General features: G+C 41.4%; 1 protein-coding gene across 10 annotated transcripts in view; it reads right to left on the bottom strand.

The window, feature by feature from the left end:
• The window catches only part of SRGAP2 (SLIT-ROBO Rho GTPase activating protein 2), a 255,006-nt gene that overhangs the window by 121,208 nt on the left and 107,814 nt on the right, over nucleotides 1-25,984 (bottom strand). The window lies entirely within an intron of this gene.

The following is a 25,984-nucleotide window of genomic DNA, read 5'->3' as shown; positions in this document are numbered from 1 at the left end:
CCACCACGCCCAGCAAATTTTTGTATTTTTAGTAGAGATGGGTTTTCACCATATTGGCCAGGCTGATCTTGAAGTCCCAACCTCAAGTGATCCACTCACCTTGGCCTCCCAAAGTGCTGGGATTACAGGTGTGAGCCACCATGCCTGGCCCTAGATGCTCATTTCTAATGAAAACATTGTGATCCAAAAGAATTATTGATTGCCAACGCAGTATTAACTTAAGCAACAGAAAGTTCTACATTTGGAAGTTGGATTTCTTTAAGGAGAAAAACAAAAGTAGGAATAATTTGCAGTACTATTTATCAAGGGATACTGTACACATATCTGGGCCCTTTATACATGTTGTTTGACTTAAACCCCACAACTACCTGATGAGGTGGGTGTTATTAACCACATATGGCAGATGAGGAAAAGTGGACTAAAAATTTTTAAACACTTTGCCCAGGGTCATATAGCTAAAAAGTGGCAATTCCAGAATTCAAACCAAGCCTATAACTGCAAAGCAAGTATTCTCATTCACTGCAAATAATTTTATGATCTGTTTCTTTCCCTCTTTCCTCTCTTCCTCCCTCCAGTCAAACTGCTACTACAAAGAAAGTGAGCTGAGAGTAGCTTAGTTCTTGAGTCAGTACTGCCTCCATTCAGCACTAAAGGCGAGGCACTTTGTGATTTGTAAAGGGTGAAGTTCAACTTAGGCTTTTCCAATTCTGTAGTAAAAGCTATTAACAAATTATCATGCCACACCTACTTGGACTTCAGAAAACATCAGACAAATCAAATATCTGTCTAACCCAAACCAAGAAGTTACTTCAAACCAATTAATATTAGAGTCCAAATTGAAAATGTTCTAAACCTGTATCCAGGTCCCCACCCCCTGCCCCAGGCATCACTCTTCTGTAGCCAAAATCACTAACTCTTAAGAGTGCCAATCACTGGGACAACACTTACCTTTTGAGAGAAACTGAAAGATTTCTATGGAAATCAAAAATATACTAGCTGAGAGGAAGAGAGACATATATTAATTTACTCCTTTCAAAATGTTTAGTATCTGGGGAAAAAAAAAGTGAACAGGAAACAATTCTAAATTCAAAATGGTAAGATATTTGAACACATGCATTCCATGGCATCTGATGTTTCCACTGCAAGAAAACTTTCAAAATGATTCCAATTAGATTTCAGTTACAAAATTCTAAATAATCTAATCTACATTTTAATCAAGTGGTGTCTCTCGGCAAGATACCCATGTCCTCAGTAAGCATGCTTTTTAAAGGAGCAAATCTCATGAGACTTTACATTGACAATTGGTTTAAATCTGTTTCTTAAAGGAGAACATGGATGGGGGGGTTTCTATACAGGTTCTTTCCCTATAGCACTTTACATACACACAAATGATGCCACAATTCAATTCCACAAATGTACAAACATTTGTATCTTAAATGAACAAGGCATGGTGTTAGGGGCTTTAGTGGTTATAAAAGTACGAATGCTGCAATATAGTAAGGGAGACAAAGAAAGACCTATAGTAAAATAGAACTTTAATGGTGGTACAGACAAAGGGCCAGCTAGCTCAGAAAGGTAGACTGCAGATCAAAAGAGGAAGCAGAGGGGGTAAAACCAACCTAACACCATGGGAAAGGATGCAGAGCACATATCCCCAGGGTGTCCTCAAAAGAAAGGATGAGTGAACAAAGGTGGGTCAATAAAGAGGATGGCTGGCAGTAGAAATCTTTTAAAATAAAATGCCTTATCACTTAATGCTAATAAGTTTTATCAAGACCTTGTAAGGTGTGGCTCACGCCTGTAATCCCACCACTTTGGGAGGCCAAGGCGGTGGATCACTTGAGGTCAGGAGTTCGAGACCAGCCTGGCCAATATGGGAAAACCCCATCTCTACTAAAAATACAAAATTACCTGGGTGTGGATGGTGCACACCTGTAATCCCAGCTACTTGGGAGGCTAAGGCAGGAGAATCACTTGAACCCCAGAGGCGGAGGTTGCAGTGAGCTGAGATCATGCCACTGTACTCCAGCCTGGGTGACAGAAAGACTCTGTCTCAAAACAAAAGAAAAAGAAGAAAATAGAACTTGCAAGGTGCTACAAGTACTTTTACCATATGTATTTATTTCCATTCTTACAGCATTTTGTGCAATAGTTACAGTATTAGTATTGGCTTCAGTGAGCAGGAGCTTTTAAACTGTGTTCTGAGACACTCTGGAATTAGCAGAAAATCACATTTCAATTTAAAAAATGGTGACACATCCATTCACATGAGCAACCCTTACTGACGTGGGCAAGAGACCCAGGACCCAGTTTCCCTGCATTACATACCACCACAATGTGTCGCAGGCTGCTAGCATTGTTTTATGCAAACCCTGGAAGAAAGAATCACTGTATGCCTTGGAACTTCTGAACAATATGCTATTGATTAGAATACATGTAGCTTTGCATAGGCTTATTTTTTCATTCAAGCCTATGTGTACCTCCTCCAATAAAGCTGTACAGGTGAGCCTATAACTTGACACACAGCAGCAAGGTTTAATCACATGCCATAGAAGGCTCAAGGGCCTAGGCTGGGTTCATGTTAGACTATGGTTGGGTAGTGAAAAAATAATCATACCATCTCATTGTCAGTTGTTGCAATGCCTATTATACATGTTGGGGCTTATCCAATTAATATTTATGAAGGGGAATAGCTGCTAGGTGATGATAATGACTCAACTTTAAAACAAAAATATCTTCTTTTTTCCATCTAAATCAGTTTAAAGCTCAAGATTACAATAACTCATCTATGCTAATCAGAATTTTCTTGATATTGGGCTACCTAAACCAAAACCAGATGCTGAAATGAATATAAAACTATAACTGATTCATAATCCTGATCTCAATATTTTTAGTTCATGAAAACAGCCTCATTGTTCTCATTGACTGATGATATAATAAGTACTGTATAAATTTGTACTTTAAAAGTAGATTTATACCAATAAAAATACTGCTTTGATCTTTTTCATATATTCAGGCTCTATGCAAGACTTTTATTTTAAGAAAGGAGTCTATGCTTAAAAAACCAGCACTAGATGCTGTTGTCTGTTTCTTCTAGGAATTCACAGCCTCTCCTACTATTAATGCAGCTTTTCACACAATATTTCTGGTCCTTTGAGTCTGTAAGCTTTCTCAGACATATTCTTCCTTTCAACTGAGGTGTTTTAATTAATTCATTTATTTATTTTTGGGTGGTGGTAGGGCAAGTAAGGTAGAGAGAAAGTGGGAGGAGGGGATCACAAATATACAGACAATTTTCCCAGCCAACACGAACAAAGACGAAACACACTTCAGGCTGGAAAATAAGCAAGGCAATGAGACGTGATTTCATAGGGAGCATATTAAGGCTCTGCTAGAGTGGTTTCCTGCTCCAGAAGCTTTGCAGCCTCATTTTATTTGGGACCGCTGGAGCCAAGGGAACTTCGTTTGGTTAGGAGATTGAAATTTGTCTTTATATCTTTTCCATCTATCATTTGTTTGCACAGTCTCTTTACTTTCCCCACCCCCAGAGCCTTAGGTTGTATAATACTTGGGCCTTTAAAGGAAAGGGTCTGCATCCCTTAGGAATGTGCTGAACAGCTGCAAACCTCCTCAAAAACTAATCCCTAAAAAGCAGACAAAATATCTAGGAGTATTTTTCTTAAAATTTTTTTCAGGAGGAAGATCAAGAAAACATCATACTGTACTTCAGAAGGAATGACTCTGGAGTCAAAAGAAAGGAGACCTGGAAAGTCACATGCTGCCTGTACATCTGCAGAAGACATTATCACTGTAAATGCACTGAAAGAGATAAACCTACACAGTTGAATCATTAGCTTCGAAGACATTAGCCCAGCTTTTCTCCCTCAACTTGGACTATTTATGGACATTCAACAAACTTAGCAACAAGCGCTTAAAGGGATTTCTCTAAAATATCCATGGTGAAGAGCCAAGTCCATAGAGGTCCAAGTTGGCCTCTCTATTATGGTTCTTTTCCATATTCCCTCTGTTTGGTTTTGATCATCTCATCTATAAAATGGACACGTGCCCTGTTGGTATACATCTCACTCCTTAAAGATCTTCAAAGTATGGTTGTAAAATCCTGGAAGCTCTCCTGACCTAAGGTGCCATTTAATTAATAATTGCTACATTCATGGCTGTGCAGATGGAATGCATGGCATGAGACTGGCATTGCTGGAATATAGCTTGAGCTTCTGCATTGCTATAATGAGGTGTGTTTCCTTTTGGATCAACAGTCTCTAAGTTGCTCACCTCTCAGGGCTGTTGTGTGGATCAAATGAAATGATGGATGCAAAAGAACTATGCCAACAGTTCAGCACTATACAAATGTGAAGAAATATTATTACTTTTATTTCCAAACAAACTAGGACTCAGCTTTCATCAATTTCCAACATGCTTCTCACCCGGCTCTGGGCCAGGGCCAAGATCGCTGCCTGCTGAAAATGCACAGCCTTCAGCAAATAATGGTTGGAGTACGACAGCAGCAACAGGCAATTAACAAAGCAGTTGTAAGTCTCTGGGAAGACGTGAGAGAGATACCAACAGGAGAGCAGATTCTAACCTCCCACTGTCTTTTCCCTAAAGGACAAGGTAGAACAATCAGTCCTGCATTCCACACTGGGAACTGTGTGCTGAGGTTGACAGAAAGGAATCCAAAGGGAGCCCAGATTGCCGGAACCCTAGATGCTTCAGCAACTTATACTAAGCCCCCATCCCCGTCTCAGAATTCCTATCAAACCTGCCAATCTGCATAGAGAGATGGCAACTATCAATACATCTAAGCAGAATATAATTTCTCACTTTTAAAAACAGACGTATCTGTGATGATAGGCAAAACCCAGAGAGTTGAATACATCATTCAATATATGTTATTGAACATATAACTATGTGGTGAATAAAAAAAGGTATATGCATGATAAAAAGGAATCATTTAAGTGATGGTTGGACAGGGAACTTGTGACAAGGAGGTTGGATTTTTTTAACCTAAATTCCCTCCTGGCACCTTGATTAAAATGAAATGAACTGAGGCAGCCAAAGAGATTATTTTATTCAGATGAGTGTTATTAGCCTTTCTGGCTTATTTTCTCTATTTTGTATTTTGCTGATGCTGACAGAAGCAGGCAGGCTGGATAGAGAGGCAAAGCTGCAGCGGATTTATGGTCTGACAGTGCCATGCATAAAATCAGACTCTTGCTGACCCAGATAAGCCAGAGGATGGATTGGATTTGCTGGGGAAGGTGTTAAAAGGAGGGGGTAAAAATCACCAAGGTAGGAACTGACTTGAAAACGATTCTGCCTGTAATGGTGGACGCTGGTTTTGTGACCCAGTAGTACAGCGGCAGCCTGAAGGTATCTTTCAAAGACAGGCAGGCAGGCAGGGGGCGGGCACACTTCTCTGGGCTTATCACAGCTCTAGCTTCAGCTTTGCCAGCAATGAGATCAGAGGAGGAGAGTTCAGAGACAGAGAAAAGTGCCAAAGGCAAAAATAATATAGTCTACATATGGAGAAATGAGCTTTCAAATTTTCAGGGACAAGTGAGTACCACAAATTGTCTTCGGTAGCCTAGACAGATGATTAGAAAGGATTCAAGCAGTGGTAGACCCACCTTCTCAAAATAGCCTAAATTGTCCCCTATAATCAGGTCTGGGGAAAGGACTGTATGAAAATAGGATTCTTGTGGCTCTGGATTAGTTCCATGGAGCGGAACCACACCCTTGAGAGAATGGCATACCCAAGAGCCAGAGCTTAGGAATCTGCTTTGAAGTAGAGAACTGGACTAGCACCGTGTCTGACATCTATTAAGTGCTTAATCACGATTTCCTGAATGATTATAGGACCAAGGTTCTTGTGGCTAAGGTCAGAGAACTAGGAATGGCCCCCCAATATAAGCCATTGTAGACACTAACTGGAAATGTCTCCACCAATTTATGTTAAGTGAGAGATTTTGCCTTCCTTTCAACCACCCCTATGGCACCGTGCTCAGAGCAGAAAGGAGGCAGCTGGAGGGTCTTCATATCACTTAAGACAGATCTATGGATCCCATAAGACCAGACATGGGGGTCTACACAGGATTTGAATCTCTGCCATCCCTATTTCTTGCCTAGTTTCTGATATCTTATTGTCCAGGCTCCTTCTCTGAGTCCCTGATCTCTTCTTATTTCATTCATTCATTTAACAAATATTAATTGAGCATCCTACTATGGGCTAGACACTGTTCTAGGAAAAAAAAGGATCAACATTCTTTTTTCTGACCTGCTTCTCGCATGTTTGCGGATTTTCTGGATCCAAGACATGGCTTTCCTGCTCCTAAACTGTGCAGCAGCCACAACACACATCTTATCCTGGTCTTGTGGCTTGGATGAACCCATTGCAAAACCCTGATTTGTCTGACTTGGAAAATCTGCCTGCCCACCAGCTCTCTCTATAGCTTCTGTAGACCTGGGACCTTCCCTTTGTTTACATCCCATGTATTAATTCCCAGAACTACAGAGAGGAAAAAATAAAGAGGCTTTTAAACCCTCTTGGTACAATCTACATGCTACAATGCCACCCCAATATAATCCATAGAACTAAGGGCCTAGAAATTCACCTCGGTATTAAATATGCTCCCTGAAAGCCCCCCAAAATAGGCTGTGATTACATCAAAGGCCTGAGCTGACTCATTCATTCAATTAAACTAAAACACCATAGCAAGGGTAAAAGACAGAACAAAGGTGTGATCGATGACCAAGGAACATAAAATTTATACGTTTCTCAGCTTAAAAAGAATTCATAACCATCGATATCATGTTGACAGTTGGATCCACAAAGTCCACAGAAAAACCTGTGAACAACTCTACAATTATATCTTCGGTTTTTTTCTTCTCTAGTTAATTAAGATGTCACCAGAAGCCCCATAAGTAATTATAGCACATGACAAACACATACAGAAAAAAAAATACACGCAGATGTGTTAGCAGATTTTTAAAACAAATGAAACCTTGGGAGATGACCGAGGCAGACAGTCTGGCTCACCCCTGGTAGTTCATTCTAGAGAAATAAATACCTGTCTGTGCCAAAGTGGAATGATGTCACTCAGAAATCCACACACTTATTATCAAAGCAGTAACCACCCCCTTAAGAGCAAGCATCTCCCTGGCACCAGGCATGAGCGGAGATGCTTAATCTACAGCCAGAAACTCCTCCTGGCTAGCAAACTGTACTTTAGTATGCCAAATAGCAATAAGCCACTGAGAAGAAAGGGTATCCATAAAGATCTCCCCCTCTAAATACCTGTCCCTGGGATAATGAATCCCCTTACATGGCTCATAACAACAATGAAAAGGAGGGAAAAAAATAAAATTCTTGATTCTGTGAAACTATGGATCTAAATGGAATGAAGTCTACGTAATCATCAGATTGGATGCATGTGTCATTATCAGTTCTCATGTGTTATCTGGATATTTATCTTGGAGAAGGAAGTCTCTTTTTGTGTGGGGGTGCAGGAGGAACAACCCCCAGGCCCAGTAAGGAATTCTCTTGAGGACAGGGTATATTTAGAATGTTTAATGAACACCTATCACCAAGAATAGGTGGGTACTTAATCAGTATTGACTAACAACAGATGCCAGAGCCAAAGCAATTCTGTAAATGTTGAGGATAGAAAGACCATGATTCATCTAATGACTAGTTAATATCTTCAGCCTCCACTAAACTTGCCAAATCAGCTGCTCCAGCATGTATCTGTACTCACTCTCTGGGTGGCTACTGAATGACCAAATTTGTATGTCCACTGGCTTCTTGTGTGCTCTAAATTACAGCATATTATTAACTATGTTGATACTTTACTGGCAAAACTTTAAGGGGTTGAGTGGTAGAAGAGATGCCCTAGTCAATTTCCAGGTTAGTAGATCAAATTATTGAGCTCAGGTCCTTAAGGAATCTGGATGAACAATGTGAAACTCCATCTATACTCTGTGGGAAGCACCTTGAACTATGCTTAAGACCCAGAGACTAGGCTTAGCTCTGCCACTTACTAGCCAGGTAACTTTGGGCAAGCCACAAATGCATTCTGGGTCTCAAAATTTCTTCAACTGTTTTAAAAAGTAAATGGAAGCCAGGTATGGTGGCATGTGCCTGTAGTCCTGGTTACTCGGGAAGCTGAGGTGGGAAGATCGCTTGAGCCCAGGAGTTGGAGGGTATAGTGCACAATGAATGTGACTGTAAATGACCAGCCTGGGCAACACAGTAGGACCTGTCTCTTAAAAACAAAACAAAACAAAACAACAACAACAACAAAAAAAACGGGATAAGCAGGGACAGCAGACCTGCCCTGCCCAACACACATGACTTTTGTGAAGATCTAATCAAACAAGGTGATGCCCACAAACATGAAAGTGTTCTACAACCATGTATCAGTACGAACATCTTTTCTTATTATTTTAACAACTATTATTACTCAACAGCCCACACAATGAATTCATACACACAAAACAAAGTGACTAGAATCAGGTCTGAAAAGACAAATACATCTCAAAATTCCTCTTACAATAAACTTGTTTCATAAATTTCCTACTTCATTAGTATACTAAATAGGAATACTTCTTTTTTTGGTTTTTTTTTTTTTTTTTGAGATGGAGTTTCGCTCTTATTGCCCAGGCTAGAGTGCAATGGCACAATCTCGGCTCACTGCAACCTCCACCTCCCAGGTTCAAGCGATTCTCCTGCCTCAGCCTCCCGAGTAGCTGGGATTATAGGCATGTGCCACCACACCCGGCTAATTTTGTATTATTTAGTAGAGACCAGGTTTCCCCATATTGGTCAGGCTGGTCTCAAACTCGTGACCTCAGGTGATCCGTCCACCTTGGCCTCCCAAAGTGCTGGGATTACAGGCGTGAACCACCGCACCCGGTCCATACTTTCTTTTTTTTAGAGACATGCGGTCTTGCTCTGTTGCCCAGGTTGGAGTACAGGGACATGACCATGGTTCACTGTAGCCTCAAACTCCTGGGCTCAAGCAGTCCTCCCGCCTCAGCCTCCCAAAGTGCCAGGCTCACAAGTGTGAGCCACCTCACCTGGCTAGGAATACATTTTGTTGTTATTAATTTATCATCTGATTCTCTGGAAATTCCCAAACTCAGTGAATCTTCTGTGCTTAACCTAGCTGAGACTTTAAATGAAAGAATCATGTGCAAAGAGAAAAGGCCAGTGTGTACAAAAATAGAATTATGGAATTTCAGAGCTAGAAGGGACTTTCAAGATGGTCTAGAGTCTAGACCAAGCCTGTCATTTTCTGAGTGAGGAAATTGAGGCTCAGGGAGCCTGAGGTCACACAGATAGTGGTGGAGCAGGGCAAGAATCCAGGTCTCCTGACTAGTAACCGTTTTCTTATTTCATTGTGGTGGTTATTACATTTCATTCAAAAAGCCCTTAGCATCTCAAAGGGCTGGTGCTGAAAGAGTTAAATGACAATGTTCAGAGCCCCAGAGTGCAGAGCTATTCTAAGACAACACATAACAGGAATACCAAGGGTCCGTGAACCCAGAGGGAACAAAACTGCTGCTGCCTAACGGCGCCTGAAAGCATGTTGACACACTGCATGTGGTTACACATGAAAGGCAAGTGAATAGGAAAAGCAGTTTTGAATCCCACCCCATTCTAATTTTGGACTGGCTCTGGGCACCTACTGGAGGACTGGGCCACACCCCAGTCACTCTGTAAAATGACCCTTCAGTTCCTTCACTCTATTCTGTGGCCTCAGTTAACCCCTTCTCTGCCTTCTTAAGGGCCAAAAGAGACATCAGTAAAAGAGGACTCTCAAGGAATTGTGAAGATCCAGAAGTAAACCTAAGTGATTGGGGTCATTCTGTAACGAGAAGATTCTCAGTCTGGAGTCAGATGATCCCCAGGAGTATCTGTCATCCCCAAGCAAGTATGTGATCTGAAGCCTTAAACGGCCAGGTTTATAAATGCAAAAGAGAGCAGTTTCTGTAAGTGTGAGGCTTCAAGACCCCAAATCACCTTGCATCAGAATCACCTGGAATGCTTGTTTAACATGTGGATTCTTATGCTCATCTGCCAGAGATTACAACTTACTAGGGGTGGACTGATGCCCAGGAATCTGCCTTTCAAATCAGCATGTCACGTAATTTTATGCACACCAAAAATTTAAAAACCAATGCTCTTAAAGCAATGCTTTACAAACTGTGGGATTCACCCCATTAGTGAGGTTTAAAAAAATCAACTTATAGGTCACCAACTAGCATTTCTCAAAAAATTAAGTAGAAAATAGTAGAACAGAATAACAGAAAAAAGTAGCCTGGACGAAGCGTCTCACGCCTGCATTACCAGCACTTTGGGAGGCTGAGGAAGGCAGATCACTTGTGGTCAGGAGTTTGAGACCAGCATGGGGCAACATGGCAAAACCTTATCTCTACCAAAAATACAAAAAATTAGCTGGGCGTGGTGGTGTGCACTTGTGGTCCTAGCTACTCGGGAGGCTGAGGTGGGAAGATCGCTTGAGCTTAGGGGGCAGAGGTTGCAGTGAGCCATGATGGCGCCATTGCACTCCAACCTGGGTGAAAGAATGAGACCCCATCTCAACAAAAAAAGGAATAACAGAACAAAGTAGAAAATCTCGGAGTATATCATACAGAGCAAAGATAAGCATTGTTTTGTGAAAGTGTTGTTCTCAGCTATTTATGTGTATCTATGTATATTCCAGCCTGTAGTATAAAACACAGAGATTCATGATCAAAACGTTGTAAAGTCACTGCTTCAGAGTAATGGTCTTAAATTATGGGAGATAATTACGTACCCCAGATCCTTTTGAGAATCTTTTTTTTTTTTTTTTTTCCAGTTACCATCCATAGGGCTCTGCTTGATACTTTTTGAGAATCTAAGGATTCTCTTCTAAGTATTCTCTTCTAAAGAAGGGAGGGAGGGAGAGAGGAATGGAGGGAGGGAAGCGGGGAAATGCTATAATCTGCATAGATAAATCCAGCGTGTACTTGCACTTCTAGAAGCCTATCCCTCAAGGGCTTTTCTTGAGGACAGTTCCTACAATGTCTGGTCACAGTACGCACCCAATAACCACTGTACCATGCCAATAGCTTTCTCCCCATACTCTGTAAATGACTGCCAGTGTCTTCCTTATTACCTCTAAGATAAGTGGTCCCACTACAATGATTGTTTTCCTCTTATTTTTAGGGTGACTAGGAATGCCAAAGCTAAACAATGATCTACAGAACATTGGGAGAAAGCAGTTGGCATATTCCCAGAATGAGGATTCTGAAAGCAATGGTGTGGGTCCAATGTCACTGCTTTCCAAGGAACAAGCTCCCTGTCTACAGGGAGTGTCTACTTGCTCCCGACAAGGGCAGACAGTGGCACTGGCACAATTTTGCACCCCTAGTGATGAAGTCAATAGAAGAATATCTACTTTATTCGCAAGTTGGTGAATTATATGACCTATAAATGTACCCACAGACACAGCGGCCCCAGCCTCACCTTCTTTATATGACCAAAAGGACATAAGGTCCCTAGTCCTAGATGGAAGATTTTAAAAGGGTATAAACATTTAGAAAAAACAACCAACAGCCCTAGCTTGATTATCAACACAGTCCCATCCCGATGGTTAAACCTATCAGTACATAGAAAGAGGAGAAATGAGGATAAAGGTTTTTAAAACCAGCCTTTGCTAAGTAAGGAATATAAAGAAGAGATGGAAAGTGGCAAGGTGTAATGTGGGGGGAGGGGGGGTGGAGGGCAGGGTGAAGAGAAATAGAAGAGTTGGGGAGGAAGGACCATTGAGAAGGCAGAGAATCAAACCCCAAAACTATTCTAAAATTTCCTGATGCTTTTCAGTAATTTGTTTTCATGCGGTGGAAATTGGCACAGCATCTAGGATACTTTGGGCCCATCTGTTTTTGAACTTAAGCTGTAGACAAGATTCAGAACAGCTGGAATCAGCAGCACTGACCAGGTTATATGTGTCTGGAGGAAAGAGAAATAAAATGAGTGTGTGGGAGATGGAGGAAGAGGGTTAAATGGGGCAGAGGAAGGGGATTCTGGAAGTCATTCCCAGACAGACAGGAGAAAATGGCCAGGTCATCAGAATTGATGCAAAACAGCTATTAGAGAGGCCAAAGCATGTAACTGAAGAAAGTCCAGGAGGAGAAATTTCAAGGATTTCAGAACAAGACACTAGCAAACAGTCTTGCAAAAGGACATAAAAGTCTGCAAGTTTGGGTGTCAATGTGCAGTGTCCTGGGGCTTCTTGTCTGAGAGGCTAGATCAACATCATCCTAAGGTCTTACATCAAGCATATTACATGAGCTGCTGGTACACAGTACACACAATCATGGCCTACAGCTGAGCAGATGCTGATGCGGATACTGGATTTTTGGTTCGCTAAATGCAAAAGAGGTGATCAGGGAGAATGGCAAGGAGAACCTAGGAGTAGGCTTAGTGGAAATTAGCAAGGGTTTCAATCCACAAGATGGTTTGCCTAGAGACAGGGTTGGCCCAGAAGTAGGGGAAATGGTTGGTTTGTTCTCAGTGCATGTCTGGCCTATGTCCCCATCACTGACTTCTGCTAAAGCCCTGACTTAATCTATGGATACATGGGTCTCTCGCTTCTCCTGAATCTGTTCCATCTTTAGTCAAGAGAAAAGGTTTGGCAGTGAGAAATGTCAAGACCCCATTCTGGAGAGGAAAACATTAAATACAAACAAATAAATAAACCAAATTATATTTCAAACAAGTAATATAACTACATGGAAGGTCTGGAGGTTGAGGGATACTATGGTTTGAATATGGTCCGTTCCCTCCAAAACTCATGTTGAAATTTGATTGCAATTGCAAGTGGTTTTGAGAGGCGGGGCCATTAGGGGGTTGTCTGGGTCATGGGAAGAATCCTTCATGTATAAGATTAACATTCTCATGGAAATGAGTTCTCACTGTTGTGGGACTGGATTAGTTCCTGAGAGAGTGAGGTGTTGTAAAGCAAGCTTCTTCCTAGTGTTCGCTGTCTTTGAACTCGTTCCCCAGCCTTTCAGCTTCTCCGCCATGTTGTCAGGCAGCACATGGCCCCCACCAGGAGCTGAGCAGATGCTGATGCCACGTTCTTATACTCTCCAGCCACCACAGTCGTGAGCCAAATAAGCTTCTTTTCTTTATAAATTACCTGGACTCAGGTATTCTGTTACGGCAACACAAAACAGACTAAGATAGGAAAGAAAGAACTAGTCAGCTAACTTTTGAACACTGTATTTTGGCCCTCAAGGTTAATAACAAAAAGAACTCTAAACCAGTATTAAAATCTAGTCAGTAGTCTTCTTTTTCAGAGGCATGGGTTAGTAATTCTGAAGCAACTTTCTGTACACTCTAGGACTGAGCAATTAAGTGAACATGTGTGTTATGGATAAGAGGAACCAGGTTTCTCACTGTTCAGAGAACAGGAAAGGGGAGAAAATTAAATAAAACACATGGTATTGGATTGGAATGAAAGATACTGATATGAACTCACAGGCCTTAATATATATAAATATACAGACCGATAAAGAAACAGTTATTTATAGAAGTACATGGGTGTGTGTGTGTGTCTATGTGTACATACATGTATCTACTACCTCTGTCTGCTGAAAGGGACTATAAATAATGGTACTTCGGTCACAAATAGCATATTTAGCATCCATGGTTTCTAAATACCATTTCCCACTAAAAGCAACCAAGGCTCTCTGAAAAAACGGCCAACTCCAGAGTAAAGGCAAGGAACGTACAAGTTAAGCCTGGAACACCTTGTTGTGCCATGAAGTAAGGAAGTGCTCAAAGAATGATGGGGACATATCAATAAGACACAGGAGCCAGCATGAAGGGACTCCATTGGCCAAATCTAGAACAATATGAACATTAAAATAAAGATGGCAAAGGATTATAACCTGTTGAATAAAATAATAATCCACAAGTCCACACTGACATAAACCAACAACCAGACCAAAAAGTGGGGGTAATGGAAAAGCTCTTCCTTACAGTAGAAATGGAACTGATAAATGTAGAAGGAATGATGAAAACTGGAAAAATGACTATTTGGTAACCATCGTAATAAAAATTGATTCAAGCAAGAATTACAATGGATGCTAAAACTAGTGAGTATAACAGTTGAAGGTAAGTTGATATTTACATGGTCTCAAAGTATCTCTCTACAATATATGCATTAATTACAAAGTTTATATAACAACTTCATGGTGGAGAAACCTAGCAGACACAACTGTAACCAAATGGTCAAATTCAACATCACCAGTAATGGCACAAATCATCAGCAAGTGCCTCCTGATATGATGCACTGAGAGGAACATGACATTACCATTTTATGGTATTCCTGCCAAAAGTGTGTGGCTTGAATCTAATCATAAGGAAATTATCAGAAATTGCCAGAAATATCAAATTAAGGGACTTTTTACAACATAACGGGGTCAATGTCAATGTCTTGAAATGTAAAGAAAGACTTGGAAATCATCCCACATTAAAGGAAACTAAAGAGATAAGATAATTGAACGAATTGCATAATCTTGGACTTTCTTTTGCCAAAAAAGGACATTTTTAGAACAACTGGTAAAATCTGAATGTCTATTGATTAGAAAATAGTATTGTATCAATCTGGTCGTCCTGATTTTGATGACTACAGTACAATTATGCAAAAGAACATCCTTATTTTTAGTGAATACACCTTAAAGTATGTATGGATAAAAGGGCATGATGTCTGCAATCTACTCTCAAGTGTTTCAGAAAAGCAAAATATGTATGAGAACTGGGTATGAAAAGGGTGAAGTATAAAGCAAACGTAGTAATATGTTAACATTTTGGGGCAAGCTGGATAAAATGGTAGTATACAAAAATTTTTTGTGCTATTCCTGTGATTTTTCTGTAAGTCTAACACTATGGCAAAATTTTAAAACTGTTTAAAGATTGCATTCTGGAGAAAAATGAAATCATTTCTCCCATCTCTCCTTCGGCAATAAGTGTATATTATTTTGTGTTATCTTTTTCATATAAACTCTCTGTCTTCCACATGACACCATGAGCTTCCTGAGGGAAAGAACAGGATCCTACACCTCTCTGTGACCCCAAACCTGCAGAGAACCTATTGGTAATTAGTGATGAGAATGAAGTCAAGTGTTTATTACTAATTCACATATAATAAAGGTGACTAACAGGATGACTCATAACCCAACAATTCTGTCTCCTCAACCTGGAAGTCTATGCCTTATCAGAGCACACACAAATACACATAAACAAACTTAAAATATTTCACATTAAATAATAACTTCCATGAGCTAGAATGGTAGCTTATTCTTCTATGTATATTTAATTCCTTGTACAACTCTTGGCACAGAATAAATGTTCAATAAATGTTTGCTGAAAGATTAAGGGAACCTCACATACCAGGATTGGCATTCACCAAATTCATACAAATGGACAAAACAGCCAGAGGTGGACTTGTTTTGCAGAAGGAATAACAGCACAAAGATGGGCCGGGCGCAGTGGCTCATGCCTGTAATCCCAGCACTTTGGGAGGCCAAGGCGGGCAGATCACCTGAGGTCAGGAGTTCGAGGTCAGTTTGGCCAACATGGAAAAACCCCATCTCTACTAAAAATATAAAAAGTAGCCAGGCATGGTGGTATGCACCTGTAATCCCAGGTACTTGGGAGGCTGAGGCATGAGAATTGCTTGAACCTGGGAGGCAGAGGGTACAGTGAGCCGAGATGGCACCATTGCACTCCCACCTGGACAACAGAGTGAGAGATTCCCATCTTAAAAAAAAAAAAAAATTGTACAAAGATGTTCTTAGCTTCCAAAACAGTAAGTTATTTTATCATAGATTTTCAAGCCAGTTGTTTCTTGCTAGAGTGGCTCAAAAACATTCCCGGATCTGGTAAATTGCTTTTCTTCATCTGATTTACGATAAGAATCTTTCTAAAGTCTTCTTTAATTTGGTACCAAGGAAGTCTACCAAAGATGTATTATATTTTTTCTATTACGGCTTCCCTGAACTATGTTGTAAAGTAGAAGGTTTCCTAGGCACTGATCATCTGGCTGGGAACTCGGTATGTGTGCTTGGGGACTAGGGGATGGGGATAAAGAAGAGGCAGCATTGAAGTCTTCATAAGCCATATTCTCATCACTGACTTCTGTTTTTTCTTTTCTTTTCTTTTCTTTTTTTTGAGACGGAGTCTTGCTCTGTCACCCAGGCTGGAGTGCAGTGGCACAATCTCGCAAGCTCTGCCTTCTGGGTTCATGCCATTCTCCTGCCTCAGCCTCCGGAGTAGCTGGGACTACAGGCACCCGCCACCACGCCCAGCTAATTTTTTGTATTTAGTAGAGAAGGGGTTTCACCATGTTAGCCAGGACGGTCTCCATCTCCTGACCTCATGATCTGCCCGCCTCGGCCTCCCAAAGTGCTGGGATTACAGGCGTGAGCCACCATGCCCAGCACCTCTGTTTAATGAAGTAATGAATATCTAGCAAAACCAACATTGAGAAAGTATAAGGTTAAAATCCAAGACAAAGCCCATAACAATAACCCATTAATCAGTGTATCATAAAAACCTGAGTTGCGTCCTTCAGAAGATACTAAGGGAAGTGCACCTGTGTGCTCTTCCTGTGTGTTTTCCCTCCTATGTGATATGGTTTGGATGTTTGTCCCCTCCAAATCTCATGCTGAAATGTGATTCCCAGTGTTGGAGGTGGGGCCTGGTGGGAGGTGACTGGGTCATGGGGGTAGATCCTTCATGAATGGTTTAGCACCATCTCCGTGGTGATAAGTGAGTTCATGCTCACTTAGTTCACAAAAGACCTGGTTGTTCAAAAGTCTGGGACCTCCCCCGACTCTCGCTCCCACTCTCACCATGTGACATGCTAGCTCCCTGGTGCCTTCTGCCATGATTGTAAGCTTCCTGAGGCCTCACCAGAAGCAGATACCAGCACCATGCCTCCTGTACAGCCTGCAGAACCATAAGCCAATCAAACTTTTTTTCTTTAGAAATTACCCAGCCTCGGGTATTTATTTATAGCATCGCAAAAATGGCCTAATACACTGTGTAATTTGTATGCACGTATATCTAGGACTCTGTAGTAAGAAAGGGCACACATTTCCACCGGAGAAAACAGGAGCAAGAAGGAGACTGACAAATCCAGTCCATGTATAAAAAGGGGTGAGGGAGGAGAAGGAGGAGAGGAAGTCAATACACTAAGAAGCCAACCCTTTCTTAACTGTGCCTGCCTTCCTGGGTTCACCTTGTTCTGTTTTAGAGTCCACTCAATAGCCTGTGCTTTGTCTTCAAGGAAATCCATCTGAGGCATCATTTCTACCTGTACACTGCAGAAATCAATTCTGTACAACTTCCTCCTTTTGCTAAATCCCTGAGATGCTGCCTATAAATTCAAAGAATTTCAAGCATCAACAATAACCCCTACCCCCACCCTAGAACTTAGTTATGAACATCTGTTGTTTACAAGGGTTCAGGCTGAGAGCTGCCAGACTTGTTCTGCAACCTCTACTTTAACATAGAGGCTGCCAGGGAGGGATGTCTGAATTTCATGCAAGGATGCCCTGTCCCGACTGCTTAAGCAGGAATCAGCAAACACAGCTCAGCATCCTACCGTTGAAGATAATCCTAGTTTGTTCGATTCGTTTTCTAATCCTGGCTCTTTAACCAGCTGCACCCTAAATATACTAAGAAGCAGAACTGTGCTCGTTGATTCTCCCTGAATTTAAAACCCAAGGAGCAATGACAGTGGGGATGTATAAGAGGAGGCGCCAGCAGAAAAGATGGACCTATTTCAACTCTGAAAAACCCAAACCCTACTTTTTTCTCATTCTCTGTAAATCTTTCATTAACAATGAGTCCGTCCCATGTCACGCTGTTTCTCTTCACCATGTGATACTTCTGTGCAGCGCAGGAATTAGATATTAAAGTCCTTACTTCAATTAACTAGGGAACAAATCTAATTGAGAACATAACTATACTATTTTTTACCTTTCCCTGACTGAACCAAGTACAAGTCCCTCCTGAGTACTGCACCTTTCTTCTCTTCCTGGTGACTACTGGAACCTGCTTTAAATGGGGTGCTATTTTTAAATTCCTGTGCACATGTGTTCTTATTATTCTCTCTCAGCCTGCCCGATTTTCCCCATTTCAATTATAAAAGCATGTATGGCAGAGACTGTCTTTTATTCTTATCTTGTAAACCCTCCCACTTAACACAGTCAGCTCCCAATAAGATGACACAGCTTTTGCCTTGAAAAGAGAACTGGATCAAAGTAAATTCATTTAATTGGCTGCAAATTCCTGAGAATTAAAAATCCCAAGAACACACTGCCTGGTAGTAGTTAGACACATTGCTTCCTGTGTCTGCTACAGAATTATTATGGGGCTTACAGGAGCAGAGAAAAGGAAAACTAAAAGCTCCCCACACACTAGCACTGTTGTCAAGGAACGTGATCACTACTGTCTTTGCTCCATGGAGCTGAAAGACTGAGGTATGGCCTGCTGACATTCCAGTGGCAGATCCTAGGAGACACAAGGAAACTCTCAGGAGTCTCCAACATCCTCCCAATTGCTCATAAAAGCGTATTTTGCTTCTGACCTGCCCGCTTATCATTCCCTACCCTAAAAGGAAGATATAAAGCCACTTATGCAGAAGTTTGGGAGCTTCTGTTTGGCCTCATGAGACAAACAACCCAGTAAACCACATTTTTTTTTTTTTTTTTTGAGACGGAGTCTCGCTCTGTCGCCCAGGCTGGAGTGCAGTGGCCAGATCTCAGCTCACTGCAAGCTCCGCCTCCCGGGTTCACGCCATTCTCCTGCCTCAGCCTCCCGAGTAGCTGGGACTACAGGCGCCTGCCACCTCGCCCGGCTAGTTTTTTGTATTTTTTAGTAGAGACGGGGTTTCACCATGTTAGCCAGGATGGTCTCGATCTCCTGACCTCGTGATCCGCCCGTCTCGGCCTCCCAAAGTGCTGGGATTACAGGCTTGAGCCACCGCGCCCGGCCTGTAAACTACATATTATTATGTTCATGACTAAGGTTTGTACTGCACTGGCCTGCTGGCCTCGATGGTAGATACTGCAGGAGGCTGAATAGGACTGGCCTTCTTTTATTTGCCCAAGTCAAAATTGGGACCTGTGGGCCTGAATGGTGTATCTTTATAGAAACTCAGCAATTTGGCAATAGGGCTAACTATTAACTCCAAGAGGACAAGAAAATCAGAGAGTGGTTGTATGACAAATGTCCTACTCTTCATGAATGTGAAGTATGGAATGGTGGATCTAAAAGTAACCCACCAAGGTTGAACTATATGACACCTTACAGAACAAAACATACAATTGCTGAGTTTTTATAGGGACTGACCATGCAATTACATAGAGTCACATAATTGCTTATGTCCTGCCCAATGTAGCTATACCATAAAAATCAGGGTGGGGGATAAATTTGTCATTCATGAGGGCCCACAGGGGTCTGAAGAAAATGGAAACTTGACATATTACCCAGCCAGGCTTAGGAATACTTAACTCTGCACAGGGAATGACTAGTGCATCTAATATACCAGTGTTTTACCCAGTATAGCTGTGCTCAGGCCCAAATCCTGAGGATAGGGATAACTGTTGCTACTATTTACATTTACTATGTGCCAAGCTCTGTCCTAAGTGTTTCACATATTAATTCACTTAACCAGCATAACAACTCCATAAGGTAGGTATGAATATTACCTTCATTTTGCAAATGAAGATACTGAGGTGATTAAAAACTTTCACCTAAAATCATGCAGCAAGTAAGTGGGGGAAATCCAGGATTATAAACCCAGGAAATTTGGTTCCCAGAACTTGTGATCTTAACTATCAGGGTTGACTCTTCCTGTGGCTGATCTTAACTATCAGGGTTGACTCTTCCTGATAATTATATCAGCTACCATTTATTAAGCATCCATTAAGTCACAGAAAATAGCTAGTGCTGTATATACATTACATATATCCTTAGAAGAACCCTTCAAGGTAAGTATTACTGTCAACATTTCACAGGTAAGAAACTGAGGCTAACAGGGGTAAATTGCCTTGCTTAAGGTTACCAGCTAGGAGTAGAAGAGACAAGATTCAGACCCAAGTTTTTCTGGCTCAAAGCTCTGGCTTTTCCCACTAAGTCACAAAGCTTCCCAAATAACTTTTAATTGAATTCCTCCTCTCTTCCAAAGACTGGATCACCCTGTCTTGCTGATTCCCAAGTGGCCTTCTTGTGTCTCTTCCATCCTGCTTTACCCATGTGTGAGAAGTCCTCCCAATTCTTCCTCCAAAAAGGACTCAACCATGATCTAAGGTTCTACATGAACTGAGCCCATGTAAAACACACCAAAGAACGTTCTGTTAATTTCTGAAGAAAGGCATCTTGAGCCATGGAGAAGGGAAGCCAACCCTTGCAACACCAGATGCTACATCTGGGCAAAATCTTTCCTGAGGGAACAAACAGCTCCCAAATATGTCCAAAATGAGTGAGTGACGCACTGGTCCCAGGAAGTCAGGGGTTCTCCCTCTCGGGAGCTTCATGTTTCCTGGTACTTTCCTTCTCAAGGTCACTCCATAAGTCAATGAGGAACTTTCTGGCCTTCCACCCTTTTCTGATTTGCAACCACAACTATAACATTTCCCATGGCCAACTGACTCTGTGCTTTTCAACCCAATGCTATCTTGTGAGACTGGTGAATGACTTTGAACTCAACTCCAGAGAAGAAACCCATCCGCAGTAGTGATGTAACTACAGAGACGGCGCACATTCAGATACTGGGCCTGAGGCCAACAACACAGACTCTACAATACTTTTTCTTTAATTAATTGTGTAACTAACCTCCCACTGAAAGGAGTACTGCAGGTTGAATGCCTACCAAATTCTTGAGATACCTAGGGCCTGCTCCCTCACATCCCTTCCAATGGTGACACAACTGATAACCAGCCAAACAAGAAAGTTTACTTTCTATGTCTACCTCCTTGATATTTTGCTAATTTAATATTAGTGAAAATAGGAGATTGCCTTGTTCTTCTCTATCTCCAGTACCAAGCCCAATTGCTGATACATAATTAGGTTCCCAAAATGTATACTGAATGATACACAAATAAATATATCATTTAAATTCCTTTATACTCTCTGTAATCTAAGTATCACAGATGATACAAAGGAAGCTTCCCCTTTGTTCTTCTAAACCCTTACTATTGGAAATCACAAATATTTCCACAGTTTCAACCATCCCTTCTCTGTGCACATGTGCAAATCTCTACCAACAGCCAAAAAATCTATTCAGCCCTGCATACAGCTATTCATTTTGTCAATTACTAGAAATTTCAGCTTCAATACTCTTCCAACACCTTAAACTTAAAATCTAAAACCCAAATTTCTCATATTTTACCCCTTCAAAAACAATTCCTTCTCCTAACTTCTGTTAAAAAAACTTCTAGATTTCAGCTGGGCACAGTGGCTTACGCCTGTAATCCCAGCACTTTGGGAGGCCAAGGTGGGCAGATCATCTGAGGTCAGAAGTTCGAGACCAACCTGACCAACATGGAGAAGCCCTGTCTCTACTAAAAATACAAAATTAGCCTGGCGTGGTAGTGCATGCCTGTAATCCCAGTTACTCGGGAGGCTGAGGCAGGAGAATAGCTTGAACCTGGGAGGCAGAGGTTGCAGTGAGCTGAGATCGTGCCATTGCACTCCAGCCTGGGCAACAAGAGCAAAACTCAGTCTAAAAAAAAAAAAAAAAAATCAAACAACAACAACAGAAACCCCCCAAAAAAGCCCCTCTGTATTACTTTTAAAGATACCATTAATTTATCAATCACCCAAGTCAAAAAGACACTTTACAGACCTCTTTCTTTTGTGGCTTCCAAGCTCACTTGAAACTTGAATCCCATTAGTCAGCAATTCCTGCAGATTCTTTCTGCACCAGGTGCTTTCCATCTGTCTCTAGACTGTAAGCTCTAGGAGTACAGGGGTGGGTATCTGGCATGTGTCTGGCACATGGTACGAAGATATATATTTGCTAAATGGACAGAAGGATAAATTCCTCTTCATTCCTACCATCCCAACCTAATTTAGATCCTTATGATCTACTGCAGCAACTGGTTTCCTTGGTCTCATGTTTCTTGTCATTTAGCAAACTACCACTAGGTTAATCTTCCTTAATCAGAGTTCATACCTATTTAAACCATCAGTGATGTCCAGTGTCTGTTGCATAGAGCCAAATCTCTAATCAAGAGTCAAGGCCTCCACAATACAAACCTACCTCACTTTGTCCATGTCTTCCATATCCACTTCTACTCCCAGATAAATCAGTTTACTCACTGTACCTCAAAATTGCTTTATTCTGTCCTCTAGCTGTGCCCCTTTTTCCTAGAATATATTCCCCTCCCTCTCAAGAACATTTTCTTTAAAGTTTTGTTCAAATCTCATTTCCTTACTGAAGTTTCCTGACTACATCAACTGAGCCTCATCTCTTCTGCAGCATATACTTAGTACTTACTACCTATAGCCTTATGTTGAAGATTTGTATTCTTGTATTTGAATTTAATTTCTCCCTGACTAGATTATAAATTCATATGGGAAAGAACTACTCCTTTTATTTCTTTGGATCTCTGTCCTCTAAGAGTTTAGAACAAAATCTCTAAAATAGTCAACAAATATGTGTTGAGGAGAAAAAAAAGCTAGGAGAAACACTGAAGAGATACTGACAGTGGGTTATAAAATAGCAGAAGGTCTCTGCAAGGAACACAGCAGGATAGCAATGTAGAAGTATTGCTCTAAAAATTCAACAGAAAGAAAAAGCTACCTAAAACCATGAGTTATTAAAAGCAAGAGATCAAAACCAAGTGAGCTATGACTGAAAGGTAATTTACAGCAAGCCTATTTAAAAAAAAAAAAACAACAACAGTCAATGCATTATCAATTAGAGTCCTGCTGGGCAATATTAACACAGATTCCACTTAAAAGAGACAATCAAAGGCTCAGCAACAAATAGGAATACATTTATGCTCTTTAAGGAGCCAAAGAAAATGCAAGAACAATTTCCCTAGAAAGGCTTCCTACCCTCACATAATACTTTATCACTGCTCTTAATCAAACCAGGCTGACAGAATTTCAGACATTATTAGCAGTCTTCCCACAATTCACAGGGATGGGGGAAGCCATGTTACCTGTCTTAAACAAAGCAGAATAAGGTAGGGTCAAATAATCACTACAGTTCTATCTGCGGCATCTCTCATTCTCTGGGGGAAGGGGAAAGAAGGAGAGAGATGGAATCAGAGGGTCAGTCTGCAATGGAGTCAGAACTGTGCAGGCTTTAATGAGGATGTCTGCACTGAGCACAATGTGGGAGAGGACAAAAGGTGAGCAGGAGCAGAGCAGAGTAGGAAGCAAAGCCAAAGGGTGACAGGGTAATGGCTTCCAGGGGAAGAGGTGTCCAAAAGACGAAGAAAGCAGTTCAGCAGTGTCCAACTCTAAATGCAGTCACTTAGAACTGTAAGAAAATACCCAACCTAACCCAGTCTGAGTGGTTGAAACCTAGCCAGGGTAAGAAAGTGGCCTGGAAAAGGGTGGGATGAATCCATGTGGACTGAATTCAGCCCTGGCCAACCTGCTGCATCCCAAATTGAATAGTTTCCACGTCCCTGAGATGGGTCTGTCCAGAGTTGCTGCTGGCAGCTGCTCTCCTGGCAGTACAGGAAGACAAATTCATGGCATTGCTAGCCCAACAGCTGCTATAGCTCCGGGGGAGGTGATGAGTGCCCGCTGAGATGTTCTGGGCAGAGAATGAACTATTCTGGGACCAGTCCTAGAGTCAGCAAAATCAAGGCTACAATTCACCGACTGAATGAAAATACAGTACTATTGTCACTCCAGAGACCCAGGAAACACCAAGAGCACTTTCTCTGTCCCAGCTTCTTCGACTTCCATTGATTCTTGCCCTCACACTTGGCCCCATCTTGTCTATTACCAAGGGTATGACCTCAGTTTCAGCCCACATTAACCTCACCACTGGACTCCTTTCTTAACAGGTCCTCCTCCTTCCAGTCTCTCTGCTCCAATTGATCATATGCATCGTTGCCATAGTTACCCTTTGAAAGCAAAGCCATAATTATATTCCTTGCTCAAAAACTATCAGTGGTCCCCCATGCTTACAGAATAAAGCCCAAACCCTGTCGCCTGGCATTCATAGACCTTTTTAATCTTCTGGCCCCTATCTTTTCCAGGTTTATTTCACTATCATGTTTATAATTCCTGTTCTTCAGCAAAACAGATGAGTTATCCACCAGCCTTTGTTCTCACTTCTGTTAGCCTTTTCTAACACTGCTCTCTCTATCTAAAATGCTTCCTTTCCCATCTTTTTACCTTCTTTCTACAACTTCTCCATTATCTCAACTGTATTAAGCTTAAAGGATCAATACCTAGCATTGGCACTTTAATTTTTTCATCTCCCTCCCACTGAACTTGACATCCCTAAAGCCCTCTCCAGTCCCCCAATCAGAAGAAATATCTCTTCTTTGTGCACCTGTGACACTCTATGGATGGGTGGCCCTGGTCTTTCCTACACTTGTCCTTTCATACACCACACATGGATAATATGGCAAATGCTGCTGATTGTCCCCCAATATTTCTCCTTCTTCTATGTTAATAGAAACTCTACTTTATAGTCACCCAGAACAATAAGTATACTTCCCAGCCTCCCTTGCAGTTCAGCATAACCATGTGACTAAGTTCTGGCCAGTTAGATATGAGTTGAAGAGATGTGTGTGCCACTTCCAGACTACATCTTTAAAAAATAAGGCCACAACTGCCCCTTGTCCTGTTGCCTTTTCCTGCCGGCTGAAATGAGACCACGGTGGTAGTGAGCCATCTTGAGTCATACAGAAAACGGCAACACTCTTGGGCTGGAATAAGAAGCCTGACAGCTCTGGATGGCTAACACCTAGACTATGACATCAGAGAGAAATCAATCTCTATCTTGTGTATGCCATTATTACTTGGGGTCTATTACATCAGTCAAACTTATATCTTTACCAAATCAGACATGCCTAAGATGCCTTTCCTATGCCAAAATGTCAAATTTTCAGTTGCCAGCACATGTTTCAAGCTTGTCTTAGTGATGTTGACTGCCAGGTACCAAGTCTGTTTCAGCGGGATAGTTGTCTCTGCATAGCAGTGCTTGTGCTATGCACACATCTGAACACTTGGTTATCTTTTGCAACATAAAAATGAGTGGAAATGGAAAAATGAAAGTGTTGTTACTAATGCTGCATTGCGAAGTAGAGGTCTCATCATTGTATTACTAAGATAAGGGCAGAACTCATCAGCTACGTGGACTCTTTAGGTATTCACTGAACTTCAGCAGGCAGGCCATGAGTTTAATCATGGAAAAACAAATAGAACTAAAGACAAGGCATACAATGCTAAAAATATATCAGGTGAGGTATAATTTGGAATTTCACATATACACTTATTTATAATAATAGAACCTACCTACCACACATACAACTGTAGTTAGACATTCAACCATTTGACTTCTGTATACACTTTTAGGAATAAATTATGCATGAAAGTAGGATGTTGCCTGAGCCTCTCTTACTGAGTTTCTCACCACCTTGCCTGTATTAAATGCATTTGTACGTATGTTCTATCTCCTCTTCTACCAGGCTGTACCATATGAAATTGCCATTTTGCCTTACAAAAAACCCCAGCAATTTCATATGTTTCACCCAAAAAGATTGAAAGCTTTTGGGTTTGGGGCTCATTTTAGTCATCTTTGCATCTCTCACAATACCTTATACATGAGAGAGTATCAATAAGAAATTGCTCTTACAGATCTTCTACTTGAAACACTTCTAGTTCCATCAGACACCACTTTTCCACCTTACCTTCTATCCTTTG

The sequence above is a fragment of the Trachypithecus francoisi genome, unplaced genomic scaffold (assembly GCF_009764315.1).
Source record: "Trachypithecus francoisi isolate TF-2019V2 unplaced genomic scaffold, Tfra_2.0 Lachesis_group5, whole genome shotgun sequence".
Classification (NCBI taxonomy): domain Eukaryota; kingdom Metazoa; phylum Chordata; class Mammalia; order Primates; family Cercopithecidae; genus Trachypithecus; species Trachypithecus francoisi.
This window is presented reverse-complemented; position numbering and strand designations above follow the sequence as displayed.